Source organism: Staurois parvus, unplaced genomic scaffold, assembly GCF_062004578.1.
Source record: "Staurois parvus isolate SC_StPar_1 unplaced genomic scaffold, SC_StPar_1.0 ptg000694l, whole genome shotgun sequence".
Classification (NCBI taxonomy): domain Eukaryota; kingdom Metazoa; phylum Chordata; class Amphibia; order Anura; family Ranidae; genus Staurois; species Staurois parvus.
Genome location: NW_028318490.1, coordinates 4,763,790 through 4,776,355, shown reverse-complemented (window position 1 = coordinate 4,776,355; position 12,566 = coordinate 4,763,790).

Sequence of the window (12,566 nt, the reverse complement as noted above, 5' to 3'; positions counted from 1 at the left end):
ACATCATATAAAAGACACTATTTGAACGCAGCTCCACAATAAGCTGTCTGTTGCAGTCGCAGCAATCTACACAAGATGCCTGATCACACCTGTAGTTAGACTTTGGAAGATATATGTAGAGAAAGGACTTGTTTAGACAGGAGGATGCTTGGCAAGATTAACCGCTTTCCCGCCGCCCTATAGCAGATATACTGCTACAGGGCGGCAGGGGTGCGTAAATCAAGTATATATACATGATTTTGCATTTCCAGGTAGGGGGGTGCGTGCCGTGCTGCCGTTTGCGGCTGTTAATCACCAGGTCCCCAGTGATTACCCTCCCTGCCCAGTGATTAATGAGGATCTTCGACAGGGAGGAGGACTGTTTTTTTTACTAACAGTCTTCCTCCCTGTCAGCTCGGGCACACTGCTCTGTGGATGGTTGTGCACAGCACAGCCATGCAAAGCAGTGTGATTACAGTGAAGCACCAACACACCGCCCCCTAGTAAAACACTCTCTGCACACAGTTAACCCTTTGATCTCCCCTCATGTTAACCCCTTCCTGCCCAGTGTCATTAGTACCGTGGCAGTGCTTTTTTTTAGCACTGATCACTGTATTGGTGTCACTGGGGATGTGAGTGACACCAAGTCAGTTCTCCCCCAGTGTCAGAATGTACGCCGCAGTCCCGCTATTAGTCATTGATCGCTGTCATTACTATTACTGTCATTTGTAAACACTATAACTTTCATGTAAACCAATTAATTTACAGGTATTGGGATTTATTTTAGCAAAGACATGTAGCAGAATACTAAATCTTCAACAAACTCTCACCAACAAAATACCCCAAGAAAAGTCACACTTTCACCCTTGAAAGTAAATTACTGTAAACATTTTCTCAAATAAACTCCTATTTCTTAATTTTCTAAATAAAACGTGTCCCAAAAACAACAACCTAATCCCAAATAATAGTCCACACTAATAATGATATTCACAGAAATATTAATGTCCAACATAAAATAAATCTTCAAACGTTCTATAAAGTGTCCAATTCAATGCGCCAATCCAGATCCAGAACACCTAAAAAAAATGAAACTAATTATAGTGTATCACCTTCATAAACCACACAATATTAAATTAGTGACACGTGATTCGTGCACAAAGATTAAATATTTTTCAGTGTGCACTCCTAATAACGTGGGAAAAAAAAAAATATATATTCAAAAAGCACTCAGTGAAATTCAACACATCAAAAGTGAGTTTCAACACATCAAAATATAAAGTGAACACTCTGTGACACCTCACACTGGTGGGATTATATGCTGTTACCCTCTTGAAAGCACAACAAGCATATCAAGACGTGAATAGTGTTTGTCAACTTCTAGTACGCATCACAGGTGAGGTGAACATTTAGTGATGCCACACACTAGTGAGATTCACGGCAATTACCCTCTCGCAGCATAAACCAGCATTTCCGGGTATACTCATTGTCTGCTTCCACTCTGCGGGTATGCCCTTTTCAATTCCCCAATTCCTCATAGAGGTAAAGAAGAGAACCATCAGTGGAGTAATAAAGGTATAAAACAATATTTTAATAAAACTCTTACATAAAGGATTATTAAATCCGTCAATCTGTCCCAGCAGTTCTTATGCTGAAATTCCAGTAACCAAAATGGCCACGCCGCTCCTTCCAGTTTAGCGTCTGACGTCACGCGCTGACGCGTTCTCGATCCCTCGAGAAGAAGTCGGAAGTGACAAAACGCGTCAGTTTATGCTTGTTGGGATTTCAAGAGGGTAATAGCATATAATCCCACTAGTGTGAGGTGTCACAGAGTGCTGTGTGAATATACTGTATATATATATTTTTTTCCCCACGTTAGCAGGAGTGCACACTGGAAAATATTTAATTTTTGTGCATGAATCACGTGTCACTAATTTAATATTGTGTGGTTTATGAAGGTAATACACTATAATTAGTTTAATTTTTTTTAGGTGTTCTGGATCTGGATTGGCGAATTGAATTGGACACTTTATAGAATGTTTGAAGATTTATTTTATGTTGGACATTAATATTTCTGTGGATATCATTATTAGTGTGGACTATTATTTGGGATTAGGTTGTTGTTTTTGGGACACGTTTTATTTAAAAAATTAAGAAATAGGAGTTTATTTGAGAAAAGGTTTACAGTATGTAGCAGAATACATTTTGGCCTAAATTTATGACTTAATTTGATTTTTTAAATTGTTTTACTGGACACGATTAATAGCAAAAAGTCAATAATATTGTTTTTTTTCTCAAAATTGTCGGTCTTTTTTTTTTTATAGCACAAAAAATAAAAACCGCACAGGCGATCAAATACCAGCTCAATTCGTGGGTAAAAAAGGATGTAAATTTAATTTGGATGCAGCATTGCTAGACTATGCAATTGTCAGTCAAAGTAACGCAAAAAATTGCCTGGTCAGGAAGGGGGGTAAATCCTCAGGAGGGCAAGTGGTTAATTATATAAAAAGCTGTTTATTTACCAAACCAAACTAAAAAAAGCAGCACATTTGTGTCACATTTCATCACAATTTCAATGGATCTCATCCATGAGGATCCAGACAGCAATAAAAATCTGACGAACCTGTCACTTTTCCCCAATTACACTCCGGTCACATTGGGTGCGATTTGGCATGCGATGTGCATGCCATGCGACTTGAAAATCATATGCTAAGTCACACCCTATTGTCCACAATTACAGCAGTCAAATCAATGAGGTTCTGATTTGGTCAGAACCGCACCGATTTCTAAAGTAGTACATGTACTACTTTTGGTGCAATTTGCATAGACATCTGCATCAGATGTCTTGCAAATCGCACCTGGAATCGGCATCTCACTCGACTTTGAAATCATGCAATTTCACTGTAAGTTGGACGATTTCAAAATCGGGCTTGATGTGACCAGGGGGGGTAAACAGGAGAAATTTTCGGGACAACTGTGGAAATGAAAAACAGTAAGTTTTGAACCCATTCAGTTCCATCCTATTTTGTCTGGAAACAATGTAACATTCTTGGATGACAAGATCACAGTTCTACTTGGCCAGATATACTTGTTTATTCGCCATTCTTCGAGTGTTCTTTTTTTCTTGTTCAAATATTTTATTAAGCAAGAAAAAAAAATGCATCACGTATACAGTAGGTTACGCAACATTGAGCAACAATCGTGCAGGGAGCAATATTATATAACGATACTTGGATTGTGGTTGCCCGGTACAATACAGAACAAGTCGTTGCATAATTACCAACATTAACTCTTATTAAGTAACATTGAAAATGTATATATGTTTTTCTCCTGTTATCCACATTATTTCATTGTTATGACATGATCAGTGTACCTTCTGACATTCCAACTATACTGACACTTGCAACGTTTCTACTGTTTTATTCACGACCGCATTTAATTTGTCAGTCATTGATTCCATACTTCTACCTGTATACATGACTGTGGTTAAAATTGTATCTTCTAAAAACAAACATTTTTCAATAAAAAGTCTATTGAAAGGACAATGTACATATATTCTCACATATAAAAGTCATCAAAACAAACAAGAAAGGGGGTAGAGTGTTCGGCATATTTTAAGAGTCTTTTGTATTTTCTCAGATCTTTCACAAAGAGAAAAACAGATTATTCACAAATTAAGTAGAAACATATTTTCAAGTCTTATAAAGAAAAAAATATAGCATATAAAATGGTCACACAGGCCATCTAATCAGTTGATTGTTTTTAACCAGTTCTTGCACCTGTACACCCCTTGTGGACCAGAGCATTTTTGACATTTTGTTTGAGCTGGTTTATTTAGCAGTAACTATATCATTACTCAGAATAACAAAGTAACACATATCATCATTTTATTTTAGGACAAAGCTTCTTTTTTTATTATATTGTTTTCCACTTTGACTAGTGTTTTAAATAATATGTTTACTGTAAATAAATTATATATTATATATTTATTTTATAATTTGTCCAGTTTAAAACAACACTAAAATTATGATTCTGGTACAAAGCAAAGTTATTTGCAAACGCAAATAAGGCTTTTTTCCAATGTTATACTTTTTAATGCCACACTTAAAATATAAAGAAAAATACAAAAGAAAATGAAAACAAAAATTAATTACTATTTGTTAAAAAATCTAAATAAACTGAAAAAAAATCACCTTTTCTCAAGACTAAAATTTTAGGCATCCTCTGAAAAAGGAGTTTCATTAATTTTAAATTAAATTCTCCCTAAACCTTATACACACTGAGGCTCCATGCACACTAGAACTTTTTTTAAGCTAAAAAATGCTGGTAATAGCATATTTTAGTCGCATATAGAAGTGTTTAGGAGCATTTAGGAGAGTTAGCATTTTATTAGCATTTTTACAGTACATGTGTAGTAAATAGCTAGAAGAAAAGCAGTTAGGAGCATTGTAGTAGTGTTTAGCAACGTTTAGCAGTTTTTAGAATTTTTTTGTGCTGGAAAAATGCTCCAAAAAAATTCTACAAAAACAATTTCTATTCTACTAGATGCCAAAACTCAAAAAACGCTAGTAGCCTATAGTAGTGTGCATGGACACATAAGATAACACTATTTACAGTGGGGATTGAAAGTTTGTGCACCCCAGCTAAAATTTTGTATTAATGTGCATAAAGAAGCCAAGGAAAGATGGAAAAATCTCCAAAAGGCATCAAATTACAGATTAGACATTCTTATAATATGTCAACAAAAGTTAGATTTTATTTCCATCATTTACACTTTCAAAATAACAGAAAACAAAAAAATGGCGTCTGCAAAAGTTTGGGCACCCTGCAGAATTTATAGCATGCACTGCCCCCTTTGCAAAGCTGAGACCTGCCAGTGTCATGGTTTGTTCTCAATCATCGTCTAGGAAGACCAGGTGATGTCAAGCTCAAAGGTTTTAAATGCCCAGACTCATCTGACCTTGCCCCAACAATCAGCACCATGGGTTCTTCTAAGCAGTTGTCTAGAAAACTGAAACTGAAAATAGTTGACGCTGACAAAGCTGGAGAAGGCTATAAGAAGATAGCAAAGCGTTTTCAGGTGTCAATATCCTCTGTTCGGAATGTAATTAAGAAATGGCAGTCATCAGGAACAGTGGAGGTTAAAGCAAGATCTCGAAGACCAAGAAAAATATCAGACAGAACAGCTCACAGGATTGTGAGAAAAACAATTCAAAACCCACGTTTGACTGCACGATCCCTCCAGAAAGATCTGGCAGACACTGGAGTTGTGGTACACTATTCCACTATAAAGAGATACTTGTACAAATATGGTCTTCATGGAAGAGTCATCAGAAGAAAACCTCACCTACGTCCTCACCACAAAAATCATTGTTTGAACTTTGCAAATGAACATATAGACAAGCCTGATGCATTTTGGAAACAAGTTCTGTGGACCGATGAATTGAACTTTTTGGCCGGAATGAGCAAAGGTACGTTTGGAGAAGAAGGGGCACAGAATTTAATGAAAAGAACCTCTGTCCAACTGTTAAGCATGGGGTTGGATCAATCATGCTTTGGGGTTGTGTTGCAGCCAGTGGCACAGGGAACATCTCATGAGTAGAAGGAAAAATGGATTCAATCAAATTTCAGCAAATTTCATCTGTGAAAAAGCTGAAGTTAAAGAGAGGATGGCTTCTACAAATGGATAATGATCCTAAACACACCTCGAAATCCACGGGGGATTACATCAAGAGGCGTAAACTGAAGGTTTTTCCATGGCCTTCACAATCTCCTGACCTCAACATAATTGAAAATCTATGGATAGACCTTAAAAGAGCAGTGCGTGACAGACAGCCCAGAAATCTCAAAGAACTGGAAGACTTTTGTAAGGAAGAATGGGCAAAGATACCTCAAACAAGAATTGAAAAACTCTTGGCTGGCTACAAAAAGCGTTTACAAGCTGTGATACTTGCCAAAGGGGGCAGTACAAGATATTAACTCTGCAGGGTGCCCAAACTTTTGCAGACGCCATTTTTTTTGTTTTCTGTTATTTTGAAAGTGTAAATGATGGAAATAAAATCTAACTTTTGTTGACATATTATAAGAATGTCTAATCTTTTGGAGATTTTTCCATCTTTCCTTGGCTTCTTTATGCACATTAATACAAATTTTTAGCTGGGGTGCCCAAACTTTCGATCCCCACTGTAGCTTCTAGGAGCAGAAAAAAAAGTGCTAATAACAGTTTATATGAGCTTAAAAAACACCAGTGTGCATGGAGCCTGAAGAAATGCAGCCTTTCTATTCCGAACATTGAAATCTGCTTAGGTGGTTATGATGAACATATACTTCCATTCAGGAATTAGTCTACAACAGTGGTGGGCAACCTTTTTTTTCAACTGAGCCAAATCTCGCCAAAACCACGATTGAAATTTATTTTGAGAGCCACATTTTTAAAACTGAAAATGCATCTCCCATATAGTAATTCATCCCCCATAGTAATTCATCCCCCATATAGTAATTCATCCCCCATAGAGTAATTCATCCCCCATAGTAATTCATCCCCCATATAGTAATTCATCCCCCATAGTAATTCATCCCCCATAGTAATTCATCCCCCATATAGTAATTCATCCCCCATAGTAATTCATCCCCCCCATAGTAATTCATCTCCCATATAGTAATTCATCCCCCATATAGTAAGTCCCCCCCATATAGTAAGTCCCCCCCCATATAGTAAGTCCCCCATATAGTAATTCATCCCCCATATAGTAAGTCCCCCCCATATAGTAAGTCCCCCATATAGTAATTCATCCCCCATATAGTAAGTCCCCCCTGTGTCAATTCACTTACCTTTGCTCCGCGCGTTCCTCTCGCCTTGCTTCCCGCGCCGTTCTAGTCTTCAGGGCGGACTGTGAGAGGAGAGGAGTTCGTCACGCTGCCCCGCCTACATCCTGGCTGCCCCGCCTACATCCTGACAGCTGCAGAGTCCTGACTTTTGGGGCGGCCGCCCGAGAGGAGGGAGGGGAGCGGGCGGCCGTCCGAGAGGAGGGAGGGGAGGAGAGGTGAGGGGGCGGCCGCCCGGCACACGCCTGTCCGAGAGGAGGGAGGGGAGGGAGAGAAGGGGAAGTGAGCGGGCGCCCGGCACACAGAAGAGCCGCATTTAAGCTTGTAAAGAGCCGCATGTGGCTCGCGAGCCGCGGCTTGCCGACCACTGGTCTAGAAGATAATGGGGGTTATTTACTAAGGCTGTAGAGTACAGAATCTGGTCCAACTCTGCATAGAAACCAATCAGCTTCCAGGTTTTATTGGGAAAACATAAAGTGGAGCTCCACCCAAAAGGGGAAATTCCGCTTTAAGTCTTTGTCCCCCGCTCCCCATTAAGGATTGGCACCTTTGGGGAGCAGGGGGGGGGGCAGGTACCCAAATTTGTCAGGTACCTGCTCCCACTTCCGCTGCGATTGCCTAAGGCAATCGGAAGTGGAAGTTTTCCTCCCTCCCCGTAGTCTTCTGGGACACATGACAGGTCCCAGAAGACTACGGGGCCATTCACAAAGCGCAGTGCTTCTCGCACATGCGCAGTGGGCACCCAGCTGTGAAGCCACAAGCTGTCACAGTCGTGTGCCCACACTGAAGATGCCAGTGCCAGAGAGAGAAGACGGCTGATGAAACCAGCTGTGGTGAGGACACCGCTGGACCCCGGGACAGGTAAGTGTCTGTATTTTAAAAGTCAGCAGCTACAGTTTTTGTAGCTGCCGACTTTTATATTTTTTTTTTTCAGCTGGAACTTTAAATTGAACAAGCTGAAGTTAGAAGCTGATTGGCTACCATGCACAGCTGCACCAAACTCTGAGTGTACCAGCTTTAGTAAATATCCCCCAGTATGAAACAAACAAAGCAAAAAAAGGCAGGTCTCTGCAACATGGTTTGTTAAAATTGTAATGTATATAGATCATCCAGAGAGGATTGTTTTATTTCCAACAAAAGTAGAGTTACACTTTAAAATTAAAGCATATTTAAAGGTAAAACTTTTGTTTAGTACTTGATAGATCATGGAAGGGTTCGATGAGCTGCCCTGCCTTTTTTTGCAGTCTGTGGCTTCCTTCTAGGAAGATCCATCCCTGTTCCTGGTGACCATCATCACAGACAGCAGAAATTCTGAATTTTAGAGTTGTCATGAAAGTAACAGGTGAAGAGAAATTTTCCAAAGAGGACATATGGTAGACCATGTGGTGTCACAAGGCTAGTTTGAAGTGACAGAGCCCAGATCCCTATTTATATCCCTGCACTACCTGCTAGTCTCAGTGTAACCATTGTATAGCTTCAAAGAGGAGCTCCCTCATCTCTGTGACTGGTAAATGTTATCCTGATGATCAATTGCAATACATACAATGGGGGAATTAACCCTCCTATGCCATTATAATAGCGCAAAGTGGCATGCACCATATTAATAATGCAGATAGACCTGTTTCAGGTCACTCTCTGCCAACCATGCCATTTTTGATTTCTATTTTAAAGTGAAATAGAAAATGGTGTAAGTTTTGTGATCATTTATTTTATTTATTTATTTCAGGTACTTATATAGCGCCGTTAATTTACGCAGCGCTTTACATATATATTGTACATTCACATCAGTCCATAACCCTCAAGGGGCATACAATCTAAGGTCCCTAACTCACATACATACACATACTAGGGCCAATTTGGACAGGATCCAATTCATCTACCAGCATGTCTTTGGAGTGTGGGAGGAAACCCACACTAGTACTGCCAGGCGGAAGTGCTAACCATTTAGCCACTGTGCTGCCCAAATTAACAAAAGGATTGCTGCAGTTTATGAAAAATGGCAACCAGCCCTTGCCAGATTGGTTCTGATGTACAGGATGTGAACTGTCTGCCAGTAATCTGGCAGATTGCTCCCATGCCTCCCTCTGCCTGTGCAGTGAACATGCTACATGGGCAGAGCCTCTGTGCTATGGCATGACCAAGCCTTGAACATTTTTCTAAAGGAAAAAAAAGCTGTTACTGTAACTGCTTAGAGCGGCAATAAAGTCACCATACTTACACCTCCCAAATGGACCAAAGTCTGTGAGGGTTCCCTCACCAGTGCCGGCTTCTTCTCCCTGGTTCCTTGTGGGTGCTGATCTTTGGCCATCTTCATTGGCTGGCTCAGGAAGAGACAACTCCTGTGCATACGCATGCTCCATTTACAGTACATGTCAAGAGAAGATTGTGAGCAAGCAGGAGGTAGGTGTATTTTATTGTAGAAGAGGCATAACATGTCTCTTCTGCAACAAATGACCTGCCTGCTCGTAGGTTTTTTTTTTATGTTGTCTTTCTTTCGTTGCCACTTTAGTATCAGCTGGAGATGGACTTTGTCAATTACGTAACGCAGAACTATAATCTGCTTTACTCACCTTCACTTCAACATTGACATCCAAAAGCTCCTTGTTGGCACTGACATCTTCTCCCAGTCTTCTTCCAAGTTTGGCATCTTTCGACATTTTGTAAAATTACAGGTCTATTTAGGACTACCCAGTCACCCTAGTACAGAAAATGAAAATCACACATCTATAAGCAGGAGCAATAGGCAATAAATGTTATCAATAAGGAAATAACAACTGCTGTGTAAATGCTAATAAAGTGCCATATAGACCTTTTATTTTTTTCCATAGTCACAGTTATAAATCTGCAGTTTTAATCCAGAGGCATTAAACTGTTGCCTTTCACGCAGCAGAAAAACTCCTTCCAAATACCACTGATGCTCCTTTGTGTTGTTAACAATCTTTTTGGTAAAATGTTTACTTGGAAAATCTTTGAACTGCCCTTGGATATATTTTTACACTGTGATGTGATGTCAATTTTTTTTAAATATATTATATTGTTGTTTGTGCGATTACTGAAGAGATTTCTCTTTACACATGACAACAGAGATGTGACAGGAAGAGAAAAGAAATCTACCGGAAATGAGGGGAACCAACTTTAGATCACTGTCATTGGGACAGGTGCCTCCATTGGAAGATTTCCATGCGTTTCAAAGAAAACCTATATTTTGGATTTTTTCTCAGTTTCAGTCCAATGACAATATTGACCAGGACAGAAAGTGAGGGTAAATCCACCCAACAGGGATGCAGACAGCAAAACAAAAATGTCCTTCAATGGTTCTAACTCATATACTACACTGTATCTAACACCTACACTTTTGGCTGGAGGTGTACTATAGGCAAACTGACTCTGTTTTTTTTTTCTTTTTTTTTTTTAAATGAAGCATAGACCGTTTTATTTTCTTTTACTGTAAGATGTTCTATCCCCTCATGAATTTACTTGCTCCCTTTTGAACCTTCTTCCAACATTACTACTGTATGTGATGTCCAATGCTGGACTGTCTTCAAGACATGGTCTACAAAGTGATATATACAGAAGCACTACTTGAGTAACAACACGGTTAACTTTAGTTAATGGCTGAACAGCAGACTGGTGGAATAGTCAGAGGGGGTCAAATTTTGGTCAGAGCTGCAGATCAGCTCTCTGGAACTTCCCCCTGATCTAGAGATTTGGAGAAGTCTCAAGAATTCAGTGGGTGGGGGTGAGGAGTGGCTGGTCTGCACTCTTAAGGGATCTTGATCAATCCCCAAGCAGGAGGCTTGGCATGGGGTCAGGACAGCCCTTAAGAGTGGCTGAGCCTGTTCAACAGCAGGAGAGTTTGAGTGAAATATTGATTGAGCAGGATGGAGTGTGGAGTCCAGGAGAGGGGCCTATCTACAAGCAGGGGAACTGGAAGGGAAAATCTCTCAGCCTCACCGTCCCCTGAGAGAAGATGGCCTGGGAAGCAGGGAAGGAGCCAGCCCAGCATAAGGCCTGAAGGCGAGCCACCAACCTACAAGCTTGCAAGAGAGACTGAGTGAGTAACCCCACACCCCCTGGCAGGGGTGGACTGACAACTCATGGGGCCTCTGGGCAATAGGGGGTCATGGGGCCCCTGTATCCTCACCCACACTCAAAACACACCTAAAAAAGCCCCACCTACATATTGCACTGCCCATATTACATGCGTTCATGGCAGACATCCTCCACATATTGCATCACAGCTGCACAGAAAGGCCCATCAGCAAACCAATACCCAATGCTTGTCTGCAGACTAGGCTCATGAAGATTCCCATTGGCATTGCTTAGAACCCACTGAACACCTTCAAAGGTGGCGTGCACACCATATGATAACCTGTTAGGTGACTGATGGTGTTCTTACCATGCCTTCCGGAACCTCCGTGGGCCTGATCATTTCATTATTGCAGCTCAGCTGGAAAGAGGGGGCATTTAAATATCTACCACAGCATAGCCTGCATGGAAGTGCATGACATCTTTAGAAGCTGCTGGGCATGAGGAGGGGGGTAAAAGAGAGAGGGGGTGAGAGAGAGGGTGAGAGGGGGTGAGAGGTGGGGAAAGCGAGAGGGAAGGATAAAAGAGAGGGGGGTGAGAGAGAGAGGAGGTGAGTGGCTAGGTGGGGTGGATAAAAAAGAGAAGGGGTGAGAGAGGCAGTGAGGAGGGTGAAAGAGAGAGGGGGTTAGAGAAAGAGGGTGTGAGAGAGATAGAGAGGTGGGGGTGAGAGAGAAAGGGGGGGGGAGAGGGGGGTAAGGGTGGGGGTGAAAAAGAGAGGGGGTGAGAGGTGGAAGTAAAAGAAGGGGGGGGGGATTCAGAGAGAGGGTTGTGAGACTCTCCTTCCCTCTCCTCACTTTCTCCTAGCTCCTTGTCTATCAGCTGCTTCCTGCACATCCTGTCTGGGTACACAGCCGGCTCTGGAAGGGGGGACATGACTGGGTTTCTGCCGGGATTCCCAGCATGTGCTGTGTGTGTGCCCGGTCCAAGCCATGTACAGTTCTGGGTATCGCAAGGATGGAGTATTACTCCCTCATCATTGGCTCCTCCTCTCCGGTTTCTTCCCTTATCCTGGGCTCCCGATCAGCTTCCTCCATGGTTGTCTGCCTAGATAATGTGAGAGCCTATGAAAAATACCAGAGGCACCCCATGGGGCCCCCTACTGACCTCGGGCAGTGCTCGAGCACCCGAATGGTCAGTCTGCCCCCTCCTCCTGGGCTGGATAAGAGGAAAGGGCATTCAAGTGGAAAACCTGACTAGCTTCCATCTGGGACTGCTTCCATTTGAGGTGGCAGCTTCTGGAACCTCTTAGCCAGGGTTTCCCTCAGACAGCTAGATGAAGAAGAAATTTCATCTGGGGAAGAGAAGAGAAGAACCCTTTCTGTCTACATGTACATAGTTCCAGGAAGTTGTTCTCAGTTTTACAGTTCCCTGGGCATCCCATGTACCCCTCATCCTCATCCAAGTTATCCCCTAAGAAAATCCAAAATACAAGTTTAAGGACTGTTTACTGTCTCTAGAGTGCAAGTCTACAAGGAAATGTGTGTTGCCTGGCTGTGCAGAACTATATGGGGACCCAAATCTCTAGTGATTCCTAAGTGGGTAGTGAAAGATAACTACTTATTGTTTTAAGGCATACAAATAGTTTAAAATGTAACGCCACGTTATTTGCATAAGAAAAATAACAAAACACAAAAATAAACCAATCCCCTTTGAATGATCTCCACCAATTGCAAGGA